The sequence below is a fragment of the Callithrix jacchus genome, chromosome X, assembly GCF_049354715.1.
Source record: "Callithrix jacchus isolate 240 chromosome X, calJac240_pri, whole genome shotgun sequence".
Lineage (NCBI taxonomy): Eukaryota > Metazoa > Chordata > Mammalia > Primates > Cebidae > Callithrix > Callithrix jacchus.
In genome coordinates this window covers 128,832,416-128,851,746 of record NC_133524.1, presented here as the reverse complement: position 1 = coordinate 128,851,746, position 19,331 = coordinate 128,832,416, and the positions used below count along the sequence as shown (strand labels likewise).

General features: G+C 43.9%; 1 long non-coding RNA gene and 1 pseudogene across 3 annotated transcripts; one reads left to right on the top strand and one right to left on the bottom strand.

Moving 5' to 3' along the window:
* Positions 1–1,972: 1,972 nt before the first annotated feature.
* LOC100400153 (beta-enolase pseudogene) lies at positions 1,973–3,426 on the bottom strand (annotated as a pseudogene). Its single transcript, XR_013531759.1, has one exon. The product of XR_013531759.1 is annotated as a beta-enolase pseudogene (transcript).
* A 10,972-nt stretch (positions 3,427–14,398) lies between these two features.
* On the top strand, positions 14,399–18,023 carry LOC103790370 (uncharacterized). Of its 2 annotated transcripts, none has more exons than XR_616601.4 (3): positions 14,399–14,484; positions 15,787–15,928; positions 17,534–18,023. It is a non-coding gene; the product is annotated as an uncharacterized LOC103790370 (long non-coding RNA). The 2 variants fall into 2 exon arrangements; XR_013531434.1 differs by having other exon boundaries at positions 14,399–14,877.
* Positions 18,024–19,331: the final 1,308 nt, after the last annotated feature.

Genomic DNA, 19,331 nt, shown 5'->3' with positions numbered 1-19,331 from the left:
TTGGTTCCAAGTCTTTGCTGTTGTGAACAGTGCTGCAATAAACATCCTCACCAGCATCTGTTGTTTCCTGACTTTTTAATGATCGCCATTCTAACTGGTATGAGATGGTATCTCATTGTGGTTTTGATTTGCATTTCTCTAATGATCAGTGATGATAAGCTTTTTTACATGTTTGTTGGCGACATAAATGTCTTCTATTGAGAAGCATCTGTTCATATCCATCACCCACTTTTTGATGGGGTTGTTTTATCTTGTAAATGTGTTAAAGTTCCTTATAGATTCTGGATATTAGCCCTTTGTCAGATGGATAGATTGCAGAATTTTTCTCCCATTCTGTAGGTTGCCTGTTCACTCAGATGATAGTTTCTTTTGCTGTGCAGGAGCTCTTTAGTTGAATTAGATACCATTTGTCAATTTTGGCTTTTGTTGCCATTGCTTTTGGTGTTTTAGTGATGAAGTCCTTGCCTATGCCTATGTCCTGAATGGTATTGCCTAGGTTCTCTTCTAGGGTTTTTATGGTTTTAGGTCTTATGTTTAAGTCTTTAATCCATTTGGAGTTAATTTTTGTATAAGTTGTAAAGAAGGGGTCCAGTTGTTGCCATTTTACCAGCTTCCAGCTTTCGCCCATTCAGTATGATATTAGCTGTGAGGTTGTTATAAATAACTCTTATTATTTTTAGGTACATTCTATCAATATCTAGTTTATTGAGAGTTTTTAGCATGAAGGGGTGTCAAATTTTATCAAAGGCCTTTTCTACAACTGTTGAGATAATCATGTGGTTTTTGTCATTAGTTCTGTTTATGTGATGGATTACGTTTACTGATTTGCGTATGTTGAACCAGCCTTGCATCCCAGGGATGAAGCTGACTTGATTGTGGTAAATAAGGTTTTTTATGTGCTGTTTTGCTGATTTGTTTTGCCAGTATTTTATTGAGGATTTTTGCATGGATGTTCATCAGGAATATTGGCCTGAAATTTTCTTTTATTTTGTTGTGTCTCTGCCAGGTTTTGCTATCAGCGTGATGCTGGCCTAATAAAATGAGTTAGGGAGGAGTCCCTCTTTTTCTATTGTTTGGAAAAGTTTCAGAAATAATGGTACCAGCTCCTCTTTGTAATTCTGGTAGAATTTGGCTTTGAATCCATCTCGTTCTGGGCTTTTTTTTTTTTTTTTTTGGTTGGTAGGCTATTAATTACTGCCTCAATTTCAGAACTTGTTATTGGTCTATTAAAGGATTTGACTTCTTCCTGGTTTAGTCTTGGGAGGGTATATGTGTCCAGGAATTTATTTATTTCTTCTAGATTTTCTAATTTATTTGCATAGAGGTGTTTAGTATTCTCTGATGATGATAGCTTGTATTTTTGTGGAATCTGTGGTGATATCACCTTTACCATTTTTTATTGTGTCTATTTCATTCTTATCTCTTTTCTTCTTCATTAGTCTGGCTAGTGGTCTATCGATTTGTTAATCTTTTTTTAAAAAACCAGCTCCTGGATTCATTGATATCTTTTTTTGGGGGGGAAGGGTTTTTCGTGTCTGTCTCCTTCAGTTCTGCTCTGTTCTTAGTTATTTCTTGTCTTCTGCTAGCTTTTGAATTTGTTTGCTTTTGCTTCTCTAGTTCTGTTAATTGTGATGTTAGGATGTTGATTTTAGATCTTTCTCACTTTCTCTTGTGGGCATTTAGTGCTATAAATTTCTCTCTAAACACTGCTTTAGCTGTGTCACAGAAATTCTGGTATGCTGTGTCTTTGTTCTCATTGGTTTCAAAGAACTTATTTATTTCTGCCTTAATTTTGTTATTTACCTGGTAGTCATTCAGGAGCAGGTTGTTCAGTTTCCATGTAGTTGTATGGTTTTGAGTGAGTTTCTTAATCCTGAGTTCTATTGATTGCACTGTGGTCTGAGAGACTTATGGTTTCTGTTTTTTTGCATTTTCTGAGGAGTGTTTTACTTCCAATTGTGTGGTCAATTTTTTTTTTTTTTTTTGGTTGGCACCAGTGTTTATTTCAGGAAGCAGGTCTGGAAGACCTGGGCTGTCCAGTGGAGTCCTGGTTCTCACTTGGCCTTCGGGTTGCGGAACTTTCGTCCAGCAAATATAGCCTTGTCCCCAAGAGCCTCCTCGATCCTCATGAGTTGGTTGTATTTGGCCAGACGCTCCGAGCGACAGGGGGCGCCAGTCTTGATCTGTCCTGTGCAGAGTCCCACCACAAGGTCAGCAATGAATGTGTCCTCAGTCTCCCCAGAGCGGTGGCTCACCATCACTCCCCAGCCGTTAGACTGAGCAAGTTTGCACGCCTGGATCGATTCAGTCACCGAGCCAATCTGGTTGACCTTCAGCAGCAGACAGTTGCAGGCCTTCTTCTCAACGGCCTGGGCAATCCTCTTGGGGTTGGTGACTGTCAGGTCATCCCCCACAATCTGGATGTTCGCTCCCGAGAGGAACGAGGTCCAAGTGGCCCAGTCATCCTGGTCAAAGGGGTCCTCGATGGAAACCACAGGGTAGTTCTTGATGAAGCTCTTATACAGCTCTCCAAGCTTCTCCCCAGTGATGTGCCGTGCGGGATCATCAGGTGACTTGAAGTCAAGATCGTACTTCCCATTGCGATAGAACTCAGACGCTGCCACATCCATGCCGATCACCACCTTGTCTGGATAACCAGCTGCCTGGAGGGCTGTCTTCAGCAGCTCTAGGGCCTCATTGTTCTCCAGGATGTTGGGTGCGAAGCCACCTTCATCACCCACATTGGTGGCATCCTTCCCATACTTGGCCTTGATGACCCCCTTGAGGTGGTGGTAGACCTCAGCACCAATGTGCATGGCTTCCTTGAAAGAGCTGGCTCCCACAGGCAGAATCATGAACTCCTGCATGGCCAGCTTGTTTCCAGCATGGGAGCCCCCGTTGATCACGTTGAAAGCTGGCACTGGGAGTATGAGGTCAGGGTTCCCAGCAAGATCTGCAATGTGGCGGTAAAGGGTGACCCCCTTCTCAGCTGCTCCTGCCTTACACACGGCAAAGGAAATGCCCAGGATGGCATTGGCCCCAAACTTGGACTTATTCTCGGTCCCATCCAGCTCAATCATAAATTTGTCAACTTTTTCTTGATCCACAACACTTAGTTTCTTTTCCAGCAAAGCAGGGCCTAGAGTCTTGTTGATGTGTTCCACAGCCTTCAGGACTCCTTTCCCCAGATAGCGGGCTTTGTCTCCATCTCTTAGTTCCAGAACTCCATAGATACCCGTGGAAGCTCCACTGGGCACAGCTGCTTGGAATCGGCCCTTGGCTGTGTGCAGGTCCACCTCCACTGTGGGGTTGCCCCTGGAGTCCAGGATTTCCCGAGCAAAGATTTTCTGCATGGCCATGGCTGGGTTGTCTTCACTGGAGAGCTGGATGGAGCTCCAAGTCTAGGTGGCAGCTGGGACAGTGTCCGTGTGGTCAATTTTAAAATAAGTGCAAGGTGGTGCTCAGAAGAACGTATATTCTGTTGACTTTGTGTGGAGAGTTCTGTAGATGTCTATTAGGGTCCACTTGATCCAGAGCTGAGTTCAAGTCCTGAATATCCTTATTAATTTTCTGTCTCATTGATCTAATATTGACAGTGGGATGTTAAAGTCTCCCACTATTATTGTGTGGGAGTCTAAGTCTCTTTGTAGGTCTCTAAGAACTTGCTTTATGAATCTGGGTGCTCCTGTATTACCCAATACAGGATACATATATACCTAATACAGGGTGTATATATAGGTGTATATATATTTAGGATAGTTAGCTCTTCTTGTTGCATTGATCCCTTTACTATTATGTCATGCCCTTCTTTGTCTCATTTGATCTTTTTTGGTTTAAAGTCTGTTTTATCAGAGACTAGGATTGCAAGCCCTGCTTTTTAATTAATTTATTTATTTTTGCTTTCCATTTGCTTGATAAATCTTCTTCCATCCCTTTATTTTCAGCCTATTTGTGTCTTTGCACATGAGACGGGTGTCCTGAATACAGGACACTGATAGATCTTGACTCTATCCGATTTGCCAGTCTGTGTCTTTTTATTGGGGCATTTATTCCATTTACATTTAAGATTAATATTGTTATGTGTGAATCTGATCCTGTCATTATGATGATAGCTGGTTATTTTGCCCATTAGTTGATGCAGTTTCTTTATGGTGTTGATGGTCTTTACAATTTGGTATGTTTTTGCAGTGGCTGCTACTGGTTTTTCCTTCCCATATTTAGTGCCTGCTTCAGGAGCTCTTGTAAGGCAGGCCTGGTGGTGACAAAATCTCTCAGCATTTGCTTGTCTGTAAAGGATTTAATTTCTCCTTTGCTTATGAAGCTCAATTTGGTGGGGTGTGAAATTCTGGGTTGAAAATTCTTTTCTTTAAGAATGTTGTATATTGGCCCTCACTCTCTTCTGGCTCATAGAGTTTCTGCAGAGAGATCCACTGTTAGTCTGATGGCTTTCCTTTTGTGAGTAACCCAACCTTTCTCTCCAGTTTCCCTTAACATTTTTCCCTCCATTTCAACGTTGGTGAATCTGACAATTATGTGGCTTGGGGTTGCTCTTCTTAAGGTTTATCTTTGTGATGTTTTCTGTATTTCCTGAATTTGAATGTTTGCCTGTCTTGCTAGGTTGGGAAAGTTCTCCTGGATAATATCCTGAAGAGTGTTTTCCAACTTGGTTCCATTCTCTCCATCACTTTCAGGTACACCAATCAGTGTAGGTTTGGTCTTTTCACATAGTCCCATATTTCTTGGAGGCTTTGTTCATTCCTTTACATTCTAATTTTATCTTCACGCTTTATTTCATTAAGTTGATCTTCAATCTCTGATATCCTTTCTTCTGTTTCATTGATTTGGCTATTGATATTTGTGTATGCTTCACACAGTTCTTGTGGTGTGTTTTTCACCTCCATCAGGTCATTTATGTTCTTCTCTACACTAGTTATCCTAGTTAGTAATTCCTCTAACCTTTTTTCAAAGTTCTTAGTTTCCTTGCATTGGGCTAGAACATGCTCGGTTAGCTCAGAGGAGTTCGTTATTACCCACCTTCTGAAGCCTACTTCTGTCAGTTCGTCAAACTCATTCTCCATCTAGTTTTGTTCCCTTGTTGGTGAGGAGTCGTGATCCTTTGGAGGAGAAGACGTGTTCTGGTTTTTGGAATTTTCAGCCTTTTTGCGCTGGTTTTTCCTCATCTTTGTGGATTTATCTACATTTGTCTTTGATGTTGGTGATCTTAGGGTGGGGTTTATGTGTGGATGTCCTTTTTGTTTATGTTGATGCTATTCCTGTTTGTTAGTTTTCCTTCTAACAGTCACGCCTCTCTACTGCAGGTTGCTGGAAATTGCTGGAGGTCCACACCACACCCTGTTTGCCTGGGTATCATGAGTGGAGACTGCAGAACAGCAAAGATTGCTGCCTGTTCCTTCCTCTGGAAGCTTCATCCCAGAGGAGCACCCACCAGATGCAAACTGGAGTTCTCCTGTATAAAGTGCCTGTCAACCCCCTGGGAGGTGTCTCCCAGTCAGAATGCACGGGGGTCAGGTACCCACCTGAGGAGGCAGTTTGTCCCTTAGCAGAGCTCAAGTGCTGTGCTGGGAAATCTGCTGCTCTCTTTAGAGCTGGCAGGCAGGAACATTCAAGTCTGAAGCTGCGCCCATAGCTGCCCCTTCCCCCAGGTGCTCTGTCCTAAGGAGATGGGAGTTTTATCAATAAGCCCCTGACTGGGGCTGGTGCCTTTCTTTCAGAGATGCCCTGCCCAGAGGGGAAGAATCTAGAAAGGCAGTCTGGCTATAGGGCTTTACTGAGCTGTGGTGGGCTCTGCCCAGTCTGAACTTCCCCGAGGCTTTGTTTATGCTGTGAGGGGAAAACCACCTACTCAAACCTCAGTAATGGTGGACACCCTTCCCCACCACCAAGTTCTAGCATCCTAGGTCGACTTCAGACTGCTGTGCTGGTAGTGAGAATTTCAAGCCAGTGGAGCTTAGCTTGCTGGACTCCATGGGGGTGGGATTTACTGAACTGGACCACTTGGCTCCCTGGCTTCAGCCCCCTTTCCAAGGGAATGAACGATTCTGTCTCGCTGGTATTCCAGGTATCACTGGGGAATGAAGAAACTCCTGCAGCTAGCTTGGTGTCCACCCAAATGGCCACCTGGTTTTATGCTTGCAACCCAGGGCCCTGATGGTGTAGGCACCTGAGGGAATCTTCTGGTCTGTTTGGGTTGTGAACACTGTGGGAAAAGTGTAGTATCCAGGCTAGAGTGAGTGCACTGTTCATCATGGCACAGTCCCTCACGGCTTCCCTTGGCTAGAGGAGGGAGTTCCCCAACCCCTGGCACTTCCCAGGTGAGGCGATGTCCCACCCTGCTTCAGCTCACCTTCCATGGGATGCACCCTATGCCTAACCAGTCCCAATGAAATGAGCCAGGTACCTCAGTTGGAAATGCAGAAATCACCCGCCTTCTGCATTGATCTCATTGGGAGCTGCAGACCAGAGCTGTTCCTATTTGGCGATCTTACCAGCCTCTTTTTTTTTTTGGAGACAGGGTCTCACTTTGTCTCCCAGGCTGGAGTGCAGTGGCATGATCATGGCTTACTGCAGCCTCGACCTCCTGCGCTCAAGCAATCCTTCCACCTCAGCTTCCTGAGTCACTAGGACCACAGTTGTGTGCCACCAGGCCTGGATAATTTTTTTCTTAAGAGATGGGGTCTCACTATGTTGCCAAGGCTAGCCTTGAACTCCTGGGCCAAGAGATCCACCCTCTTTGGCCTCCCAGTGTGCTGGGATTATAATGAATTGAGCACTACCTCTTAGTCCATACTTACCATGTACCAGCCACTGTGCTAACTAATATTGTAATAAACACTATCATTTAATCCTTATAACAATCCTGTGAGACAGGGAATATAATCCTTATTTTCCAGGAGAGGACACTAAGGCCGAGAGAATTTAATGGCCTTTCCCAACATAACAAAGTTAGTAAGTATTAGCTCCAGGGTTTGAACCCAGGGCTCTTTGAGTCCCTTATACTAATAACTCTCACATTTTCATGTTCATGTCAATCATCTAGGAATCTTTTAAGCTACAGATTCTGATTCAATAGGTCTGGAATGAGGCCTGAGATTTCACTGACCATAAGCTACCAGCTGACGCCGCTGCTGCTGGTCTAGGGACCCTACTTTGAGTGGCAATGATATATACCACATTATAACAGGGTCACTGGCTAATTGTGAGTTTTATGCAATCCAGAATTTGTTCTGGGAAAAAGTGTGAGGCAAGCCAAATTTGTCCCAGGTCCCCTCAACCTCCCAGATATCATCTCCTTCTTACCTCCCACCCTACAAACCCCAGAGGTTCTGATGGTCTGATCTGCTTTCCCTCCTGGAGGATCTACATTTTCACAGAGAGAAAAGCTTAGGGTTTAAAGTATGACATCGTCACTTTGGGATTTGAGGCAAGGGTGGAGAGGAAGGAATAGGTGTGGGCAGCTACATCCAAGTTTCCCATATCACTTGTTAGCTCCAAAAAATACCAGCCACTGGATGGTTTCACATCAAGAGAACATGTCACTAAGATGATTTATTAGTTCATTTTCACACTGCTAATGAAGACACACCCAAGACTGGGCAATTTACAAAAGAAAGAGGTTTCATAGGCTCACAGTTCCACGTGACTGGGGAGGCCTCACAATCATGGTGGAAGGTGAAAGGCACATCTCATGTGGCAGCAGACTCCCTTTTAAAGCCAGCAACTCCCCTTTTAAAGCCACCAGATCTCATGAGACTTATTCACTATCAGGAGAACAGCATGGGTAAGACCCGCCCCTACGATTCAATTGCCTCCCACAAGGTACCTCCCACAACATGTGGGAATTGTGGGAGCTACAGTTCTAGATGAGATTTGGGTGGGGACACAGCCAAACCATATCAGATGGTCTTCAGAACCTTGTCATGACTAGCTGAGGGAAAGATGGTTTCCATTTAGTCTATGCTTCTGGCTATTCCTCAGAGGGAAGACGTGGCTCATCCCATTCACTATTTTAATAACAGGCAGGAAGGAGCCTGTCTGGTGATGTGGCCAGACTTGTTGGGTGGCTATTTGGATAGCAGATACTCTGAGTGAGCACTCAGGCTCCAGAGCACCATGAGTGGATAGCAGCCACACCACCATGGCCCTAGCAAGCCGATTATACAGGTGGATCCCTACTCTGGGGAGGTCTGGGCTGGTGAGGAACTGGAAGCTGGCTCAGCCTTCAGCCTAATTGGAGGCCTAAGTAAAAATGTGTGTTTGGTAATGGAGAAACTCATACTGAAAACAGATGGTGTTTGGGTTTTTGCCTACTCTCTAAAATGGATCATCTGAGGCCTACAATAGTTTTCTGTCTCCAAAGCCTCAGCCCTGCTGTGAGATTGGATCTCTACTAAGGGCAAGGCCTACCTCTCCTACCTTATGGATGATCACAAAGGACATGGGGTTGGTATGGAGTTGCATACCTCGTCTAGGGGTGAGGAGCAGGATAAGAAATGGGGGCTGCCTTTATGAGCATTGGGAAGCTCAAGTTCTGTCCCATCTGTCAACATGTGGGCCCTACGCTCAATGGGGAGAAGTTACTAAGAAGCTACAAAAATTACTATGAGCCCCAGCTGTATGCCAGGCACCATATAGACAGGTAGGAGAGATACAGCTGGGCTCCCATGCTAATACAATATGTAAATGTGGCCAGGCGCAGTGGCTCATCCCTGTAATCCTAGCACTTTGGGAGGCTGAGGCAGGTGGATCACTTGAGCCCAGGAGTTTGAGACCAGCCCGGCAACATAATGAGACCCTTTCTCTACTAAAATTAAAAAAAAAAAATTAGTCAGGCTTGGTGGTATGCACCTGTAATCTCAGCTACTTGGGAGGCTGAGGTGTGAGGATCACTTGAGCCACGGAGTTGGAGGCTACAGTGAGCTGTGATTGCACCACTACTCTCCAGCCTGGGAGACAGAGTGAAACCCCTGTTTCGAAAAAAAAAAAACCACATAAATGAACAAAAAATGATTACAGTCAAAGGTAACATAGCTACAAGCCAAATGGTATAGAGTTTTTCCTACTCTTTTTATGACCGTTTTGGGGTCTTAAGTGTTCAGGAAATTAAAAGGGTCTTTTAAATTTTGTTGTTGTGTTATTTGGATAATTGACTTAAAAAATTCCATTTTGCTCTGGCTAGCGATTCATGCTCTTTTTGTTTGTTTCTTGAGGACTGTACTGGATTTTCTCACTTAAATCCTATAAAGGTGCTCTTCACAGCGTCCCTCAGGGACTATGCTCTGGCCATGTTTTCTGATATCCTAGTAAACAATGGAAAAGTATTGTCCCTTATCAGTGACTGGAGAGTGGGGCCCTTTTGGTCACTGTCATAAATCTTCCAATTGACTCTCCCGTAGAGTTAACCCAAACTGGTTCCTGGAGAACACCTCCTTGTTAAGGGAGGACCAGAGATCTGAAGTTAGTCTATATTTTATGTGACCAGAGGGAAGAAAAGATGGGAGGTGCTTCATATACCCTTTGGGAAGATTTCCTTTTGCAAATATGTGTGTGTAAATGTATACATTGTGTAGTTAATGGGTACAATGTACCTTATTCTGGTGATGAATACCCTAAAAGCCCTGACTTGACCACCATACAATCTATGCCTATAACAAAATTGCACATGTACTCCATAAATTTGCACAAATATAAGTATAGAGGAGTTGCCTTCTCTAGCACGAACTCACCTAAGTAACCTATGTAATGAATTACATAGAGACCATTTGAGACTTTTTATGATGTCTTTATACTTTTTTTGAAATCTTCATATAATCAGACATTCATTTTTTTTAATTAAGGAGAAGTTAGTCATATTTATAGTTGAAAACTTTGAGAAACAATGAGTAAAGAAAAATGGTAGCATAATAGCAGGTATAGGCACTGTAGCACATTACATGTTTTTTTTTTTCCCCGAGACTTTGAAAAGAGAGATGCAGCATTGCATTTACTTCTGATTTCACAACAGGGTAAACTAGGTTGTTCCTACCCAGTTGTAAGTCAGAATTTAAACTAAGGCCAACCTTGTTTTCTTGGACATAGAAAGTATTTTCCAGGCAGAGTATTTTAAGGCACAACTTCCCATGTAACTGATCAGTGTACACAAAAATGTTGTAACAAATGCCTTCCTCATGCCATGGCAAATAAGTTGCTGATAAAATACAGGAATAAAAATATTACCACCTGTTCAAAAAGGAGTTCCAGGAAAGAGAGAGGAATAGAGAAAGAGAGAGAGAGAGAGGGAATGTATGCTTCTGTGTGTCCTCAATCCAAGGACTTTCTAGACCAAATGATCTAAGTTCGTAAAAGACAAGCTGGTGGGTCCATTCAATATATTCATACAGTTTGCTGCTTTCTTAGCAAGAGGTTGCAACCACACTCGGCAATGCTTCTTGGTTTGGACAGGCGTCATTCATGGACTAGTTTCCAAAAGCAAAGTGAGTTCATGGATTATTTTCTAAAGCAAAGTGAATATGTTGCTTGAATGTTCTTTAAAAAGTGCCGAGTAGGACAAAACTTCAAGAAATTTTATTAAGGCACCTTCTAAAACTAGGGAGGAATGTTATATCCAAATTTTATAAATCTAGGGTATTGGGGCTGGAAGGCAGCTGAAGGTCAGGCCATTTTAGAGAAGCCAGCATTGTGTGTTCGCAGTGACTTTGTTCTTTGCCTCCGTCCTCAGCAATGGCTTTGTCAATGACAGGATTGACCTAAAGAATCTCCTGAGAACAACGTCTTGTTATTGAACAGATAATTATAGTAAGAATGAAAATATTTGTGTTCAAATTGTATTTTGTTACACCGACTTCCTTTAGACCCAAAGCGAGACTGCTATGTACAGCTTTAACATGAAGTGAGCTCTACGAAGAATTTCATTTTCCCAGGATCTTCGAATGAAATGGATACCTATGTGGCATTGTTTTCTCCCAGGGCTTGCTTGGAGTGAGAACAGAGGGGCTATAGAAGTGTGCATGCCTCTCTTTCTTTGGAGTAGAGATCAAGCAGATAAGAGCCAGAGATCTTCAACCAGCAAGGACTCCCCTTCCTAGCAGGAATTTGAGCAGGTCAATTCTTCCCGCTCTTGATATCCCAATGTCTCAGGTTAAGGGCATGGGTTAGGAGTTTTTGTGTATTTCTGTGAATAGATTTGGACAAGCTCTCCCTCTCCACTTGAGTCATAAGCATATCTGATTGAGACTCTCTGCTTGCATCTTTCCTTGACAAATGTTCATCGGCACAGAGTTGGAGATCCGGAGAGCCCCACTCTTTGCTCCAGCCTTAAGCTGCCATTGATGAATTCCATAAGCACAGTGTTCGTCTACCTGATGCAAATCTCCTTCAACATTATTACCCAGCCCAAGTGTCATAATTTTTTTGACAGGAGTACCATCAAAGGCAACACAATTGAGAACACGCAGAAGATCAGCAGAACTTAGAATATGCAAAAGAAGAAGGGTACTTACTGGACCAGAAAATCTGGAGAAGGGGCTTCAATACTGTTTTGTGAGAAAGTCATTAGAGGTATTAAGAAAGTAAACTGAAGCACAATCATATTTTAAAGAATTTATTTGAGCAAACCATTCCAGAAGTGGCTCAGGAGCTCCACCAAGGAAAGGCAAGAGGAAGGCTTGAATAGGACAAACGCAGAAGTAAAGCAAAATAAATTCTGATTGGTTAACAATTATACAGTTGCCTTATTTGATCTATCCTGTTGGAAAATTCTAGTTATGTAATTATGTGTGTTGACTTCCTTTTTTTTGACAGTTTCACTCACCCAGCCTGGACTGCCTGGCTAATTTTTTTATTTTTAGTAGAGACGGGGTTTTGCCATGTTGGCTAGGCTTGTCTCAAACTTCTGACCTCCTGCCTGTCTCTGCCTCCCAAAGTGCTGGTATTACAGGCATGAGCCACCATGCCCAGACTGACTTTCTTTTTTTTCTTTTTTAGACAGAGTTTTATTCTGTCGCCCAGGCTGGCATGATGACAGCTTGCTGCAGCCTTGACTTGCCAAGTAGCTGGGACCACAGGCGCAAGCCACCATGCCTGGCTAATGTTTTGTTTATTTTTTATAGTGACAAGGTCTCACTGTGTTGCCCAGGCTAGCCTTGAACTCCTGGCCTCACGTGATCTCCTTGCCTCAGCCTCCCAAAGTGCTGGGATTACAGGTGTGAGCCACCACACCTGGCCGAGTTTGTCGACTTTCTGATTGGTCTAGTTTACATTCTGATTTTCTTTAATATAGACATTTACAAGAGGTAGCTCAAGTTTTGCTTACATATGCACCTGTAGCAAGATTAAGCTCAGTTGTGAGGCCTAACTTGCCTTGTCTACTCAGAGATTCTTCAGGCCCGATCTCCATCTTAATTTACTTTTACAAAGGTCAGTATCAGCAACTAACTATAATGTAGTCTAGCTTGTTATTTGCATTTTTGTACAGGTTTACCATTGCAAAATACAATCCATACTGTAGGTTGTTATTCTCAGGGCTATCACTGTCTTTACGACCACCTGAATTTAATACCTCCTCCAGGTGACATTAACGATGGCTCTCCCTGCTTCTCATCATCAAGCATCCCTCCTTGACTGGAACTGCTCAGAGGTTTCCTCTTTAACCTTTTAAAGTCCAATAGTTTGTGGGCTCCACATTCTTTTCTAAATATGCAAAAGCCACCTGTCTGATCACATGGTCTAGAATTTTGCCAGGGCTCAGCGTCAGGTGCACTGCCTTGCAGTTTCCGGAATCCACCCATATGCGCATTTATATTTAGTTGCCACCATCAACATTTTCCATCTCTTACATGTTTAGCCGACTTCTGTGTAGGCTGTTGCTTTGACCTTGCAGTGAAGTTCTAAGCATGCATGGGACCCAAAAATAAATAATTAAAGAATCACCTGTTCACTGCAGTCAGCAACCTCTTTGACCTGTCATTTCATCTATGGTTGGGGCACAAGTTAGGCATACTAGAGAGAGGAACAGCTCCTCTCCTAATGTGCCTTTTGGCAGATTCACAGCAGAGTCCCATTCTCTCTGGGAGTGGTGCAGGCAATGGGACTGGGGACTAATTATGAAGGCCTGGGCCATAGCATTCGAGAAAAAGCCCAACCCTCTAGCTGCTTGAGTGGGACAGAGATTAGTGATAGGGCCTATTCCTGGGAGATGCAGAGAGGGGAGGAAATTACACTGTGTAGGTTTCTCTTGTTTAATAACTTCCTTCATCAAATTTGCTTAAAATGAATATCCAGGGCAGATTTGCAAAGAGAGGGGGTGTTACAAAAAGTGAAGGGCACGGGAAATGTGATGAGAAGGGCCTGTGGGTAACTCCATGACAGTGGAATTATTGGCTTATGTACTTAACTCTGCATATGGACGGCACTATGTTAGCATCCAGTGTTAAAGCCCTGTTTAAGAGGCAGAGTAGGAGAGTAGTAAAGCGAGCCCTGTATTGTAAACTCTATAAAGGAGGAGCCCATTTCTGTCTTGTTCACAATTATAGCCCCAGTGAGTACCTAGAACCGTAACTGACACACAGAAGTAGCTCAAGAATTATGTGATGACGAATGAGTGGTGGGAAGTTGAAGGGGAAGGGTGCAGCTTGACGAGCATGCACGTGCTCAGAGACTGGCCAAAGCCACAGGGCAGCAGGACTAATTTTAGTCCCCACCTACTGGCGGAAATCGGGCTCCAAATATTCTGCCAGGTTTGATTGAAATTGCATTTCAAAGCTGCAAAAAAGAGATGGGAAGTTTCGAGAGAGGAAAGACCATGTCTGCCTTATTTGTTGTGTCTAGGAACAGCCTGAGGCACATAGCAAGTGGTCTTAAATATTTGCTGAGCTGGAAGAGCTGGATTCTCACTCTGTCTGTGACACCCATTTGCTGTGAGATAGGCAAATGATTCCTTTTTCTCTGGGCTTTCATTTCTTTACAAGTGCAATGAAGCAGCTGAGCCCAATGCTAGCAAAACCACTTCTAGTTCACATATTCTATGATTAGAGAAGAAGCACTTGATTTCCCAGAAATCTGACCAAGCTTACACCTAGATCAATCTATGGGAAGTATTGAAGTAACATGAACCCCATGACACTTCCTGCGTTATACTCTTCAACATCTTCCTTGGCCACAGGAGAAAGCAAACAGCCTTTTTCCAATCATTCCGCACTGATGGGACTTGGGTTTTCTTGTGAATTTAAAGTTTTCTTTCTGTTAATAGAAAAGGGGCCATATTGACCTAGAAGCATTTCAGTTTGTTTCCCTCCAGGGAACCGGCTGAGTGTTTGTGAAACTCCTATTTGCCACAGTGCCAGGTTTACTGACTGAAGCTCATTAAACCACAGGGCAGCCCTTCAGAGTTTCCTGAGCTGCAGAACAGCTGAGTGAGTTCATTCTGACCCAGGAAGCATGCTTATAGAGGCTTCTTATCCAAGCCTCAAGGTAAGTCTCACTCTGTACTCAGAAGCAGCTCCCTGGGCCTCTCTAATCAGAGGAGCTCCCAAGGAAGAGTGGAGACCACAGAGGCCTGGTTTTCCATTTGTGTAAACAACTCCAAGTTCCCCATGCTATACCCTGCCAGCAGTTTACCAGCTCCTGGCTCCGGATTATTCATGGGCTGGGAGAAGGAGGAGGAGGGCACGGTGATCTGAGCGGACCCCTTGAGAGAGCAAAGCTGCACTTTGGTGATGGTGGTTTAACTGCACCCCATGTGGAGGCTTAGTCAAGGTCAGTCATCAAGTGACCCAGAAAATAATATTTGTAACTTCCAAGGTTTCTGTTCAAGAATGTGCTGTGGGATCTGTCTGCACCAAGGCTTGTGGTGGCTGCAGCATGGTGAGTGGCCCAGAGCTGAATGCTGTGCTGTTAGCATCGTTGAGAGTCAAGGGAAGTCAAAATTGTGAGTCTAAAAAGGAATATTAAAGTGGGAAAAGATATCACCCTGAGATGGCCAAGTTCATTGGGAAGGAAGTTCATGCAAAATTAGGAGGGGAGAAATGTGAAATGTGCTTAGCAAGTGATTGATCCTGACTGACCCCACTTATTAGGGTATAACTTTCCTAAGGGTTACCTTTGAGTTTCGATGATGGAGTGCCATATGAATTTCTGATTCCCGCTCGTTCCAAATTGAATTCTTACCTCATTTGCTTATTTATCATTTGATGTCTACGCTGTCGATCTGCTTCCCCTAAAGGATCAGAGGCAGCTTTCATCCCTAGTTAATTTTCAAAGCAGGACCATTTTGAAAGACCTTTTCACACTGCTAGCAGCAGCAGGAGGCGGCCTGGCTGCAGGAGGAGGGCTAGGCCCCCAGTTCTGGTTACTGAACTATTCAATACGACAAGTATTTATGGGGCACCTGTGTGCATAGCTCTGTGGGGCTACAAAAGAGAGAGAAAGGCTGTCTCAGTCCTTTTTGCTGGACCCACTCCACTCCCAGGGCCTTGAGAACTTTAAGGGGTAAGAGGGAGCAAAGGTGAGAACCTCAGCACAAAAGGGGACATGTGGCAATTAGGAACTCAGGAGCCTCTAATAGAAACTGCAAAATGGAAGGGCCCATTTAGAGATCACCACCTGTGCTTCCCAAACTGGGGTCTGCAGACCCCCAAGACAGTATGCTGGCAGGGGGTGTGGGGCTTGAAATAACAGAAAAACTATTATTATGTCTTTTTACTTAAAGAGTTCAGTTGGAGAATGGAGGCAGAGAGAGAATCATGTTTCTTTCTTTCTTTTTTTTAAATTTAGACCTGTTACTTTTGTAGCAAAACAATCACATAAGCATTTCAAAACTGAAAAGATGAGATTTCAACAGAACTTCATGCTTATGCCAGGATGCTTCAGATTATGTTGTGAACCAGCCTCCCCTACCCACTTCAGGGGTACTTGGGTAAGCTATTAGTGATTTTTCAATGGGGAAATTTAAGAAGTTCTAAGATGATTGTGCAACCCAGTGCTGTCCAATATAAATACAGTGCATGCCACATGTATAATAATTTAAGTTTTCCAGTAGTGAGACTAAAACGGGAAAAAGAAACAGGTGAAGTTAATTTTAGTAACATATTTTCTTTAACCCAATATATTCAAAATATTATAATTTCAACATGTAATCAATATTTTAATAATTAATACTGAGCTATTTGAAATTATTTTGTTCATAACAACTCTCCAAACACCAGTGTGTATTTTTTTTTTTTTTGAGACGGAGTTCCGCTCTTGTTACCCAGGCTGGAGTGCAATGGTGCGATCTCCGCTCACCGCAACCTCCGCCTCCTGGGTTCAGGCAATTCTCCTGCCTTAGCCTCCTGAGTAGTTGGGATTACAGGCAAGCGCCACCGTGTCCAGCTAATTTTTTGTATTTTTAGTAGAGATGGGGTTTCACCATGTTGACCAGGATGGTCTCGATCTCTTGACCTCGTGATCCACCCTCCTTGGCCTCCCAAAGTACTGGGATTACAGGAGTGAGCCACCGCGCCCGGCACCAGTGTGTATTTTATACTTATCACACATCTCAATTCAGACGGGCCACATCACAAGTGCTCAGTAGCCACATGTGGTCATGGGCAACTGTGTTGGATAGCGCTGGCCTCACCGGCTCATTTTACAAATGAGGAAATAAGGCCGTGCCCTGAGGTTCCCGTTTCAGGTCTGCCTTCCTAAACTTTCCTCCACAAAACTTCAGCTTCTTATCCCAGCTCTTTCCCCTGTCCTTTCTTTATGATGTGAACATTCTCATACTTTTGACAGACAGGCAGGCAGACACACAGGCACATGTGCACACACAGCATTTGCTCATATGCTTTGCCTTTTACCTTCCACAGCCTCTTCAGAGGCACTTTCTGAGCCCCACACAAACCAATGTGTTCTATCTTGTGGCCTGCGGCATCAGGGCCCACTCTCCCAAGCTTGCAAACCAGACAAAATAATCCCTGGTAAGAAACTAATGGGTGCTGGCCAGGCCTGGTGGCTCACACTTGTAATCCCAGCACTTTGGGAGACCGAGGCAGGTGGATCACTTGAGGTCAGGAGTTCGAGACCAGCCTGGCCAACATGGCAAAGACCTGTCTTTACTAAAAATACAAAAATTAGCCAGGTGTGGTGGCAGGCGCCTGTAGTCGCAGCTACTCAGGAGGCTGAGGCAGGAGAATTGCTTGAACCCGGGAGGTGGAGGCTGCAGTGAGCTGAGATCACTCCCTTGTACTTCAGCCTGGGCGATAGAGTGAGACTGTCTCAAAAACAACAACAACAAAATAAAAACGAAAAAGAAACCAATGGGTGCTAATGGGTCCCTGTGCTACACCTCCCCTCACTCCTCATCTGCACCCCAGCTCATTCCATATACATGTATGCGTTTTAAAAGAGGCCTTCTGGAAATCGATCCCTTATCCCGACTCTTACCGGTGGGAATTTTCTTTTCTTTCTTTCTTGTTTCTTTCTTTGTTTCTTTCTCTCTTTCTATCTGTTTCATTTTGTATTTTTTTTATTCCACACACAGGCTGCAGCAATGGGACCAAGACTTTAAGGGTGGGCTGTTAACTGACATCCCGCAAGCAATGATTAAAATAAACGAAAAATTACAGGGAATGTAAGAAAGAAGAGGAAAGTCACCCATCATCTCTCTACCCAAATATAAGCACTGTTCATACTATTTCCTTCCTGCCAGAGGCCTTTTGATGGCCATGAAAGACTAACAAGGAGGTCACCTGCGATCGGGACCATGGGACAGTATCGTGCATAACCCACCACCTGGGGTTTTTTACAAAAGCTTCCAAAGGAAGGCTAACCCTCTCAGCCCCTTCCCAAAGGCCCCTCCTAAGAAACATGAAATAAAATAGAATTCTGCCCCTCTCTGTTTCCTTCTTTGTACCTCCGGTGCAGCCTGGGCTGTCCCCTCCTCCACAGCCTAGGAGCCCCTCTCACTGGGTAGTTGAGCACTCACAAGCCCAGGCTGCTGAAGCAGGAAGTGCTGCGGTGGGGGCTTACATTGTCTGCCTAGGAGGCAGAGGCAGCCCGTGGAGGTTCCTTGACCCCAGTGGCCCCAGGCTGACCCCCTGCCAGAGGAAAGGAGCCGGACTGCCAAGAATGCAGTGGAATCCCGCTGAGGCTGGAGCCTTGGTAGAGAAAATGTGCGGAATGCCATTTGTTAAAACACACTGGCCTTTGCACAGAAAAGCTCTTTGGGCTTCAACAAAGGTAGGGCGTATTGTTTCAGGACTAAGGGTCTGATCCAAGTTCACTTCAGTCTGTCTCAAAAGGAGGACGCCAGCTCATTAAAAACAGGGCAAAGCAGCGGTGCTGCAGAGATGACTTGAACTTGACAAAGTTCCCACCCTGTCTCGGTTTCGAATCGGATGTCAAACCTTATGTAAAATAACAGAAACCCTTGGGTGTTTACAAAATGGGTACTCTAAGTCCACTGCAACGTACAGTGTAAGCAAAGTATTTAGAAAGTACTATTATTTAGAAAAGTAATATTTTTATTTAGAGATTACTATTAATTTTCGTTTACTTCAGGAGATCCCATTTTGATGATGGGGATGTATTGCTTGAGGTAGGCATATGGTAAGTAAAATCAGAATGGGACTGGGATAGCCTAACACTTGCCTACTACTACTTTAAAAAATATATATATATATGATTTCACTATGTTGCTCAGGCTGCTTTCAACTCCTGAGCTCATAAAATCCTCCCTCCTCGATCCCTGGAGTAGCTGGGGCTACAGGTGCGTGCCGCCATGTCCAGTGCTAAATATTTCTAAATAATCATTTTTCTTTTCTTAGATTTTAAAGTAAAGTGTAACCCTGGAGATTATCCTGAGAGGTTTGAACCATTATTACAGTGAAATGGCAAAAACAAGGCCAATAGGAGGAGAAGGGACTAGCCTGTGCCAACAAGAATTATATGGTAAAAATAATGCTTTTAAACTTATTTACATATTTACCTATTTATTAGATTCAGAATCTTGCTCTGTCACACAGGCTGGAGTGCAGTGGTGCAATCATAGATCAGCACAGCCTTGAACTCCTGGGCTTCAGTGATCCTCCTCCCTGAGCCTCTTGAGTAGCTAGAACTATAGGCACATGCCCATATGCCTGGCTAATTTTTAAATTTTTGGTAGACATAGGGTCTTGCTATGTTGCCCAGGCTGGCCTCAAACTCCCGGCATCAAGTGATCCTCCTGCCTGGGCCTCCCAAAGCTCTGGGATTACAGGCATGAGACACCACTCTCAGCCAAAAATAATGTTAATTATAATAGCTGGCTGGGTGTGGTGGGTCAAGCCTGTAATCCCAGT